Raw genomic sequence first — 12617 nt, forward strand, 5'->3', positions numbered from 1 at the left:
CTTATTTTTATGCCTTTTGTATGACGCAGCTAGACATAAGTGGATAGTTCTGTAAGATGTTGCTTAGTTTTAGATGCTAACAACACATGTAAATATCAGTGTTTTAGTCATTTACATGTGTAAGTAGCTACTTATGTGCATAAATGACCTCTTATAATATAAAATACTGACCGGCATAAAAATGTCTGCATTGTTCATATAACATATACTTGTCTGTGGGTGTACAATGGGGAGAGGTTGGCAGACTATAGGTGGTACATACAATGTACATTATAAATACTATAGTTTATGCATACCCTTCCAAATATCTAGATGCAGACATTTTCACCAACCCTAAGGCATATTTTTGACCAGTTATGATAGTATCATATAAAGAAAAGTAGGCATCTACTTTTCTTTATAAAATAGGCTTAAAATAAGCACTGTGTCGTAGAAGTACCCTCCTGGGACCTAAGTCCAAAAAGGTTCCTATTTTATAAAGGCGTTTCAAAAACACTTCCCCAAATAATACTAATTTGTAGAGGTTGGACTATCGGATATATGAGTTTTTGTTAGGTACCTAATAGCCATCCAATTCCTCATACGTCACACTAGTTTACATTTATATCTATATAACTCTATATATCCTCTCTTTATTAAATTCTAAATTGCAAAAAAGGCTTAATTTTGAAAATCATAGGTCCATTATTTTACATTTAGAAAGATATATATAGATATAGATGGATAGATAATGTTTCTCTCTTTATTAAGTCTTTTTTGCTATTTAAAATTTAATAAAGAGAGAATATATTTAGGGCCCTGTTTACTAAAGTGTGCTAGCATTTTTAGTGCGTGCTAAAAATTAACTGTTTAGACGTCCATAGGAATATTAAGAGCATCTACACGGTTAGCACATGCTAATGCTTAGCGCATACTAAAAATGCTAGTGCGCCTCTAGCATGGCTTAGTAAACAGGGCCCATATATAGATAGATATAGATATAAATGTAAAATAATAGATCTGTGAGGAATTGAATAGCTATTAAGTGCCTAGGGCCCCTTTTACTAAGCCGCGTAGGCACCTGCGTGCACACAATGCACGTCAATTCGACTACCGCATGGCACGGGCAGTAATTTCATTTTTTATGTGTATCCACTACGCGAGCCAGAAAATATATTTTATTTTCCGGAGCACAGCGCTAAGCAGGTGGGAATCGGCATTTACACATGCTGACAATTACTGCCCGGTTAATGTGTGAGATGTTACCACTAAGTGAATGGGTCGCAGTATGGTCTAAGGCCCAAAATGTATGCATGCCAATTTTCATTTTGCCGCACGTCCATTTTCGGCCAAAAAAGGCCTGGTTTTTTTGCAGGTGTGCTGAAAAATGGACCTACACACGTCTATACCAGTGCAGGCCACTTTTCGGTGCACTTTAGTAAAAGGACCCCCTAACAAAAACTTATTTGGCACTAGCCATATATCTAATGGTCCAACCTCTAGAAATCAGTATTATTTGCGGAAGTGTTTTCAAACAGTTTCATTGTGTTTCCCCTTATAAATATTTTTGGGATACCATGATTATATATGCAGTATTTTATCTTTGTGTCCATATAAAATATGCTCCCAGATCTAGCCACAAAAGTGGAAATGATGTTCATGCACTCCAAAGCAAGTGTAAATATCTACTCTAGGCATGCTTTCACATATTTTATAGATATGACAGTCATTTTAGAAGCCCTATTCATGTTTTGGATGTGCATAAACCAGCATTTAACCATGCATACATGTGCAAATCCCAATTATAGAAATCCAGAATGCACACATCTAAGATGTAAATGCACACATCGGCAAGTGGTCATGGTCTGTTCATGATTTGGGCAGGACTAGAGCAGGGTGCATCTACTATGAAGAGAAATGCACATTTATGTCCATAAACATCACTTCTGGGATTTACACCTTATCCCAGGGATATCTAATTTAGGGACCCTTTTACTAAGCCACAGGTAGCACATGCCAAGTTGACCCTACTGCTGGAATAGCACGGGCGCCCAGTGGTAGTTACGAAGTTGGCGTTCAGTTTCCCGCAGTAGAAAATAATTTTCTATTTTCTACCGCAGGGGGGAGTTCTCAGTGGTAATCGGCAGCAAGGCCATATTGCCGCGCACTACCTGATTACTGCACAAGTAGCGCATGAGCCCTTACTGCCTTCTAAATATGCCTTCTAAATAGGTGGCAGTAAGGGCTCAGGCAGTAAATAGTTGTACTAGTGGAAGATTGGAGGGTGGCCAATGTAATGCCGATTTTTAGAAAAGGTTCCAGGGGAGATCCAGGAAATTATAAACTGGTGATTCTTATGTCGGTGCCGGGCAAAATGGTAGAGGCTATTATAAAGAAAAAACTTACAGAGCATATTCAAAAGCATGGATTAATAAGACAAAGTCAACATGGATTTAGTGAAGGGAAATCTTGCCTCACCAATCTATTACATTTCTTTGAAGGGGTGAACATACATGAGGATAAAGTTGAGCCAGTTAGTACATAAGTATTGCCATACTGGGACAGACCAAAGGTCCACCAAGCCCAGCATCCTGTTTCCAACAGTGACCAATCCAGGTCACAAATACCTGGCAGGATCCCAAAAAAAGTACAAAACATTTTATTCTGCTTATCCCAGAAATATTTTCCCCAATATTTCAAGTCAAACTTAATAATTGTCTATGGACTTTTTCTTTAAGAAGCCGTCCAAACCTTTTTAAAACTCTACTAAGTTAACCGCTTTTACCACATTTTCTGGACATGAATTCCAGAGTTGAATTACATGTTGAGTGAAGAAAATATTTCTCTGATTTGTTTTAAATTTACTGTTTTGTAACTTCATTGCATGCCCCCTAGTCCTAGTATTTTTAGAAAGGGTAAACAGACGCTTCATGTCTACCCATTCCACTCCACTCATTATTTTATAGACCTCTGCCATATCTCCCTCAGCTGTTTTTTCTCCAAGTTGAAGAGCCACAGCTGCTTTAGCCTTTCCTGAAAGGGAAGTCGTCCCTTCCCCTTTATCATTTCCGTCACCCTTCTCTGCACCTTTTCTAATTCCACTATATCTTTTTTTGAGATGTGGTGACCAGAATTGAACACAATATTCGAGGTGCAGTCGCACCATGGAGCGATACAAAGTATTATAATGTCCTCATTTTTGTTTTCCATTCCTTTCCTAATAATACCTAACATTCTATTTGCTTTCTTAGCCGCCGCAGCACACTGAGCAGAAGGTTTCAGCGTATCATCAACGATGACACCTAGATATTGTGTATCTGGATTTTCAGAAGATGTTTGACAAAAGTACCTCATGAAAGACCCCAGAGGAAATTGGAGAGTCATGGGATAGGAGGTAGTATTCTATTGTGGATTAAAAACTAGTTAAAAGATAGAAAACAGAGAGTAGGGTTAAATGGTCAGTATTCTCAATGGAGAAGGGTAGTTAATGAAGTTCCCCAGGGGTATGTGCTGGGACCGCTGCTTTTTAACATATTTATAAAAGACCTAGAGAAGGGAGTAACTAGTGAGGTAATTAAATTTGCTGATGACACAAAGTTATTCAAAGTAGTTAAATTGTGGGAGGATTGTGAAAAATTACACGAGGACCTTACAAGACTGGGTGTCTAAATGGCAGATGATGTTTAATGTGAGCAAGTGCAAAGTGATGCATGTGGGAAAGAGGAACCCGAATTATAGCTACATCATGCAAGGTTCCATGTTAGGAGTCGCCGACCAAGAAAGGGATCTAGGTGTTATCGTTGATGATACGTTGAAACCTTCTGCTTAGTATGCAGCGGCGGCTAAGAAAGCAAATAGAATGTTGGGTATTATTAGGAAAGGAATGGAAAACAAAAATGAGGACGTTATAATGCCTTTGTATCGCTCCATGGTGCAACTGCACCTCGAATATTGTGTTCAATTCTGGTTGCCGCATCTCAAAAAAGATGTGGAGGGGCATAATCGAACGGGGCGCCCAAGTTTTCATGAGGGCGCCCTCGCAGGACGGCCCCACAAAGGGGCGGGGAAACCCGTATTATCGAAACAAGATAGGCGTTCATCTTTCGTTTCGATAATATGGTCGGGGACGCCCAAATCTCAACATTTAGGTCGACCTTAGAGATGGTCGATCTAAATGTTGAGATTGTCGACCTTAGAGATGGTCGTCCCCGGTTTTTGTCCATAATGGAAACCTAGGATGTCCATCTCAAAAATGACCAAATCCAAGCCCTTTGGTCGTTGGAGGAGCCAGGATTTGTAGTGCACTGGTCCCCCTGACATGCCAGGACACCAACCGGGCACCCTAGGGGGTACTGCAGTGGACTTCACAAATTGCTCCCAGGTGCATAGCTCCCTTACCTTGTGTGCTGAGCCCCCCCCAAAACCCACTCCCCACAACTGTACACCACTACCATAGCCCTAAGGGGTGAAGGGGGGCACCTACATGTGGGTACAGTTGGTTTTGGGTGGGTTTTGGAGGGCTCCTATTTACCACTACAAGTGTAACAGGTGGGGGGGATGGGCCTGGGTCCGCCTGGCTGAAGTGCACTGCACCCACTAAAACTGCTTCAGGGACCTGCATACTGCTGGCATGTAGCTGGGTATGACATTTCAGGCTGGCATAGAGGCTGGCAAAAATGTTTTTTAATTTTTTTTTTAGGGTGGGAGGGGGTTGGTGACCACTGGGGGAGCAAGGGGAGGTCATCCCTGATTCCCTCCTGTGGTCATCTGGTCATTTTGGGCACCTTTTCGAGGCTTGGTTGTGAAAAAAAAGGGACCAAGTAAAGTCGGCCAAGTGCTAGACAGGGACGCACTTCTTTTTCCATTATCGGTTGAGGATGTCCATCTCCTAATCATGCCCAGTCCCGCCTTCGCTACGGTGCCGACACGCCCCCATGCACGTGCACTTTGCTCCCTTGTCTAAAACATATCCCTGGAAATGTCTCTTTGTAACCAAACTAAAAGCCCATGCATGCTTTTAGCCACACAGAGAAGGGTAATTTTCAGATAGACTAATTTAGCTAGGTAAATTGGAAGTTACCCGGATTAAGACCTTTGAAGACTGCCCTCAGTGGCCATACATATACTTTGGAAGAAAAATGTGAGAGGGGAGATATGATAGAGACTTTCAAATACCTATGCGGCATAAATGCACAGAAGGCGAGTCTCTTTCAATTGAAAGGAAACTGTCAAAATTATCCTTCTCTGAGTCTACTGTGCTATATGCTCCGATTTACTTAGAGCCGTAACATTGAGAGGAGCTGTCCATTGGTAAGAACACCTAATATTTCTTCAGGAGTGAATGGTTCGGGAGAGGTGAATTGAAACTTAAGGAAGATTGATGGATAGTTGCAGCCTAGGGCAGCAGATTACAGCCAAGATGGTTTACAGCAAGCTTAGAAAAACTGGTACAACAGACAACTGTAGATTCTGTAAGAAAGCTGGAAACAATCACTCAGGTTCTGATTGCAGAAAATTTCTGTACAGAAAGGCACAACAAGGTGACACATCTCATTTGTTGGAAACTTTGTAAATAATATTACATCACTATACCAGAAAAGCACTGTCATCATGATCCTAAGAGAATTCTGGAGAATGAAGAGGTTATGATCACTTCAGTGGCATTGATCATAGAGATTACTGTCCAAAATGATTACTCTGTGAATCGTGTAGACAGAGAGAGAGATCTTCAAGTTCCAAGAAATGCAGTCCAAGATCAAGAAAGTATGGCAGAAAAATACTGAAATAGTCCCCATCATTTTTTTGGGCCACAGGCTTTATTAAAAAGAATTTCCAACCAGATTGTCTATACGTTACATCTAATGAACTCCAGAAGGAAGCGCTCTTTGGCACAATGTAAATTTTAAAATGAGTTTTAACAGTAAATTTAGAGACTGAGATCATATTCCACATACCTTGGCTTAGGGGTGATGGTCATTACTGTCATGGTATGTGCAAAACTAACCCATATGGAGACATTGCCCCCGAGTGAAATAAAGCTGTAGAAAAGGGGTAATCTTCATGAATTGCTTTGTTTTAATCATCATATGAATGATTAATCTTGTTTGCAAATCAGGCTGCTTTAATTCCAAATCTCAGAGCAGAAAATAAATTTACATATTGATCTTACTACAAAATTAATTACAGTAGTGTTTCCCATAGTGATGGCAGAAACCACATGTATAGTGCTTGGAAAAAGCTACACTCTGTTTTTTCCAAAGATGCCAGAATGGTACTACATTATTTCTGACAGAGCTTCTGACTAAAATTCCATATGTAATTAGAAATATTTAGATTTTCTTTTCAGATTAATAAACTTGAACTCCTCTATCTCTCCACTGCTGTTGAATTTTATGTGGCTTTCATTAATCTAATGGAAATACTTTGAAGTTCTATAGAGTGATCTCAGGCCACTGAAGACTATGGGTTTAGGAAAGAAGGGTCTATGGTGTACGATTGTCTTTCTCTAAGAGAATGTCCACCGCACAGAAAGCATAAATTAAAGAACTGAATTCAATTGGGTTTCTGTACAATGTAGAGGAAAAGAATTGGTTTCTACTGAAAATTGTCATACACTAAGGAGATAATTTTAGATGCATCTAGATCATAATCATAACCATATATGCCTAAATAGTGGCATTAACACTTGTCACTGGCTACAAATGTACATAGTAATTTCAGAAAACTGCTATACAGATGATATATAGATGACAAAAATGACAAGATTCAAAGGGAGTGTGTCACAAGCATAGTTTGGGTGGGCAGAAATACTGTTATATGTATTTCATAATTCATATTTATATATACAGTATATAACTTTTGCACCTACATCAAAGTGAGCATAGCTTTTATAAAAGTGCATTTTTTTGGCCAAGGCTTAGTACAAATAGAAACAGAGAAAAATGAAGGCATATAAAGACTATGAGGCTTATTTTCAAAGCACTTAGCCTCCCAAAGTTCCATAGAAACCTATGGAACTTAGCCTCCCAAAGTGCTTTGAAAATATGCCTCAAAATGGCCTATCCATGCCATCTACTCTCCCTTTCACTCTCTTAGAGGTCTTATGTACTTTTCCCAAGCTTTCTTAAATTCAGACATCTCCACCACTACCACCACCCTTTCCATGAGAATTATTTTCTCAGATTACTTCTGAGTATATCACCTTTCACCTTGATCTAATGCCCCCTCGTTCCAGAGATTCCTTTCAACTGAAAGAGACTTGTCTCCTTTGCATTTATTGAAAGAAACTTGCCTCCTGTGCATTTATGCCGCATAGGTATTTAAATGTCTCTATCATATCTTTCCCACCTTTCTTCCAAAGTATATCTATTGAGACCTTTAAGTCTGTCCCTATATGTTTATGATGAAGATCAGTGACCATTTTAATAGCTACCCTCTGGACTGACTTCATCCTGTTTATATCTTTTTGAAAGTGCAGTCTCCAGAATTGTACACAGTATTCTAAATGAAGTCCAATGGTGTACCGAGGGCGGGGCGGTGGGGGCGGTCTGCCCCGGGTGCACGCTGCTGGAGGGGTGCAGAGAGCTGCCACGCAGCTGTCAGCTCCGCTGGTTCCCTGCTCCCTCTGCCCTGGAACAGGTTACTTCTTGTTCTGGGGCAGAGGGAGCAGGGAACCAGTGGAACCGACAGCTGCGTGGCTGCTCCCAGCAGGTAAGAATGCACCCGGGGGGGGGGGAGGCTTGGGTGATATCCGGGGGGGGGGGGGGGGGGGGGAGGTTGATGCACTGGGGGGGGGGGGGGTGTCGTGCTGCATCTGGGGGGGATAGATGCTGCTGCATCCGGTGGGGAGGGGTGCACAGCGGTGATCAGCCCTGGGTGGCAGCTGACCAAGGATCGCCACTGATGAAGTCTCACCAGGGTCTTATACAGGGGCATCATCACCTCTTTTTTTCCTACTGGCCATTCCTCTCCCTATGCACCCAAGCACCCTTATAGCTTTTGCCTTTTGCACCTGTTTGGTAACCTTAAGATCATCACATATGATCACACCCAAGTCTTGCTCCTCTTTCGTACACAAAAGTTCTTCACCCACTAAACTGAACCATTCCCCCGAGTTTTTGCAGCCCTTTTTTAGCATTAAATCTAAGTTGCCAAATTTCAGACCATTCCTGTGGCTTTGTTGAGTCCTTCCTCATGTTATCCACACCATCAGGGGTGTCTACCCTATTGCAGATTTTGATATCATCCACAAAGAGGCTAATGTTATCAGACAGCCCTTTAAGCAATATTGGTTACAAAAAAGTTAAAAGAACCAGCCCAAGAACTGAACCTCGCAGCACACCACTGGTAACATCCTTTTCCTCAGAATGAGCTCTCCATTTACTACTACCCTCTGTCACCTTCCACTCAACCAGTTCCTAACTTAGTCAGTCACTTACCAGCTTATAATTGAAAAAGAAAAACGCCTATATTGCAACCCAAATCGGGAAATAGATGTTTATCTCACAAAAACGAATAAATCGGTATAATGGAAAGGCGATTTTGGACGTTTTCAACTGCACTCCATCGCGGAAGCGTACAAAGTTGACGGGGGCGTGTTGGAGGCATGGCGAAGGTGGAACTGGGGCGTGGTTATCGGCCGAGGAGAGATGGGCGCCTTTTGCCGATAATGGAAAAAAAGTATGCGTTTGTAGCTAGAATTTAGGGCACTTTTCCTGGACCCTGTTTTTTCACAAATAAGGCCCCAAAAAGTGCCCTAAATGACCAGATTACCACCCGAGGGAATCAGGGATGACCTCCCCTGACTCCCCCAGTGGTCACTAACCCCCTCCCACCACAAAAAATGATGTTTCACAACTTTTTATTTTCACCCTCAAATGTCATACCCACCTCCCTGGCAGCAGTATGCAGGTCCCTGGAGCAGTTGTTAGGGGGTGCAGTGCACTTCAGGCAGGTGGACCCAGGCCCATCCCCCCCCCCCACCTGTTACAATTGTGCTGCTTAATGCTTAGTCGTCCAACCCCCCCAAACCCACTGTACCCACTTGTAGGTTCCCCCCTTCACCCCTTAGGGCTATAGTAATGGTGTAGACTTGTGGGCAGTGGGTTTTGAAGGGGATTTGGGGGGCTCAACACACAAGGGAAGGGTGCTATGCACCTGGGAGCTCTTTTACCTTTTCTTTTGTTTTTGTAAAAGTGCCCCCTAGGGTGCCCGGTTGGTGTCCTGGCATGTGAGGGGGACCAGTACACTACGAATCCTGGCCCCTCCCATGAACAAATGCCTTGGATTTATTCGTTTTTGAGCTGGACGCTTTCATTTTCCATTATCGCTGAAAAACAAAAACGCCCAGCTCACAAATTGTCGAATAAAACATGGACGTCTATTTTTTTCGAAAATACGGTTCGTTCCGCCCCTTCACGGACCCTTTCTCGGAGATAAACGCCCATGGAGATAGACGTTTTCGTTCAATTATGCCCCTCTTAGTCATCTGTGTGGAAATTGTCAAAGTCTTTGCTAAAATCTAGATACACCACATCTAGCTCTCTCCCTCAATCCAACTCTCTGGTCACCCAATTAAAGAAATTAATCAGATTTGTCTGACAAGATCTGCCTTGGGTTCCGTAATCCATTGGATTCCAAAAACTTTGCTGTTCTCTCTTTTAAAAGCATTTTCATTAATTTACTTATCACAGAAGTCCGAGTGATAGATGGGTCATCAATTGGGATGTAGGAGGATGGGATGTACATCAATTGGGATGTAGGAGGAGCCAGCATTCTTAGTAGACTAGTCACACAAACATCCCAGGAGAGCAGTGGGCACCCTAGGGGGCACTGCAGTGGACTTCACATAAAAGCTCCCAAGTACACATCTCACTGTTACCCCCTTATATTGTATGGTGAGCCTTATGGACTACAGTAGGATTTTGGTGAGTGTGGAAGGGCTCACACTTTTCCACCACGTGTAACAGGTAGGGTAGGATATGGACCTGGGTCCACTTCTCTACAGTGGACTGCACAGACCACCAGACTACTCAGGGGACCTGCTTGCTCCTCTAATAGGACTGACCATAACACCTAATGCTGTCATGGAGCCTGGTATGTATTGTTTCTTTCACATCTTTGGCATTGGAGGAGATCACTAGGAGAGTAAAGGGAGTGGGCCATGCCTTAATCCTTCCAGTGGTCATCTGGTCATTTAGGGCACCTTTTTTGTGCCTTCGTTCTGTCTAAAAACAGGTCTAGGCCAAAACATTGAAATTGTAGCCCTGGATGTTTTTTGTTTTGTTCCATTATGGCTGCAAAACGTCCAGTTGTTAGGAACACCCTAATCCCGCCCCCAACACTCCCCCTTGTGATTTGGATGCAGTGCAGACAAATTGTATAAACATCTATGCAAAATAGGTTTTGAAAATAGTGATTTGGATGTTTTGAGAAAAAATACGTCCAGATGCTGCTTTATGACACTGTTTTGGATGTTTTTCTTTTTCAAAATGAGCCCCATAGTAGCTTAAGTAACATGAGAACATGAAAAAACCTGAAGAACAAATGAGCAATGATAGAGTTAAAGAGGTGGGATCATGTACAAAATTACAAATTACTGATTAATTAACATTAGATAGGAAAATATCAAGTTTTTTTTTTCTATTTGCGGTTATGGTAATTATTTAACAGAAATTTGTGTTCCAAGATATTTTCATACTTCCTATACATAAGAACCCAATTCTGCTACATGAAAACAGATAAATGAGTATTATTTTTCCAATGATTGAGCAATGGAAAAAGATTTGTCCTCACTGGAGAGAGGATGGCATAAGGTAGTATATTTTAAAATATATAAATAATAATTGTGTGATTAAGGTTCTTTAAAATTTAATATTTCGTCTTATTCCAAACACCCATCCAGAAGGAACGAAGATTGTTGCAGTTGAATAACAGAAGAAAAAATACCGTGTTCTTTTTGGTAAGACCAACATAGGTCATTAGAAGGTAATCTACTTTTCAAAGACTTCACTAAAGTCCTTAGTGAGTGGTGTTGGAGAGAAAACAATGAATGAATAACAGAAGTTGATAACAATGATCTCAGACCAGGTTTGCCATTGTTCTTCTGTTAATGATATACTTGTGTCCTTTTCCCAATTTTTTTGAGTGTTTAAACTATAGTTCATCGTGCTTAATTAAAAAAAATGTATCAAAAAAGAAACAAAATGTGCACAGGATATAATATTCTTCCTGAATAAATCTAGGATACAGTCATTGGAAATTATTTAATGAGGCAAAAGAAATATGATAGTTTATAGTTACCCTACTTCTGGTGGAAGAATATTGGCTCCCCACATCTTTCAATGTTAACTTTAAAATACTAACCTCAGCGCATCAGATTTTTTTTTATACTGGTGTTCCCTCCTTCCTTTATGGCTTGCTTTTTCCTCACATACCTTCATGCTCTCTGAGATCATCTCATCAGACCCTGTTAGTCATTCCTTCTCATTTGTATATTTGGCTTGATCAAACTAGGTACCCAAGTTATAAGAATAGCCATACCGGATCAGACTGATGGTACATTTAGCCCAAATTTAATATCAGATTATGGACTTTTCCTCCAGGAACCTGTCCAAGCCTTTTTAAAACCCAACGCTCTGGAATTCACTTCCTATGGATCTTCATTCTGAAGCCTCTTTTAGGAAATTAAGGCATTCCTTAAATCTTATTATTTTACGCAGGTTTTCCCCAAAGTTAAAATCTAGATCTGTTCTGCATGCTTCTGTTGCAGTGCTTCTAATCAACATCCCCATATATCATTGTCTTGTTTTTTTTTTCTTTTTTTGTTTTCACTTTATCTCCTCCTATTGTATACAAGTGTGATTATATTATTGCTTTAATTATATGTTGCTTATGCCCTACCCAACCTATATGCTATACCTGCCTTTCCTTATAGTAAGTTTTAGCAATTAATGGTAACCTATGCCTGTTATGTTACTCTCTCTCTCTCTCTGTTTGTGTGTATGTGTATTATATATATATATTTTTTTTTTTTGCAGTACATCAAATAAAGTTAAAATGTGACCCTCATAACAGGTTTTTTTTTCTTTGCTCCTGGCTACTGAACAAATAGAAAAATTGGCCAATTAAAGCCTAATTCACAATATTGCAGATGAAAAGATTGCAAACTAAAGTTCAGCCATTGTTCCTAGTGTGGCTGTTCTAACGGCATGAAATATCTTGGCAGGTCTGTAAGTTATCTCTTATAGTTCATATTAACGCATATATTTTCTATTGATATTTTACACAAACTTTTATTCTCCTCTCCCCAGCCTTTACTGTTCATTTCTCTTTTGTCTTCCATATGACTTGCAGGCACTGTGTTTGGAAGAGACTTGACATGGTGCATAAGCAGGATCTGATCAAATCCTGCTTTCAAAATTTACATTTAGGTTCTGACCTTAGGCAGTTTTGTTGCCTCCTGTTTCTGTTTCTAATGACAAAAAAACTCATGTGATTTGCCTATTTCTTTGTAGCTGTTAAATGTCTGTGAGTTTTCTCTGTTTCTTGCTTTAAATGCTTCAGGGGTCATTCTAGAAATTTGCATACAGTACAAGGGCCAATTCAGCTAACATATGTGAAATTGCAAGTCTAGTTCA

At 40.7% G+C, this 12617-nt stretch overlaps 1 protein-coding gene across 1 annotated transcript in view; it reads left to right on the top strand.

The window, feature by feature from the left end:
* The window catches only part of MIPOL1 (mirror-image polydactyly 1), a 794108-nt gene that overhangs the window by 526685 nt on the left and 254806 nt on the right, over nt 1-12617 (top strand). The gene's annotated exons all lie outside the window — the stretch shown is intronic.

This window comes from Microcaecilia unicolor, chromosome 9 (genome assembly GCF_901765095.1).
Source record: "Microcaecilia unicolor chromosome 9, aMicUni1.1, whole genome shotgun sequence".
NCBI classification, from domain to species: Eukaryota; Metazoa; Chordata; class Amphibia; order Gymnophiona; family Siphonopidae; genus Microcaecilia; species Microcaecilia unicolor.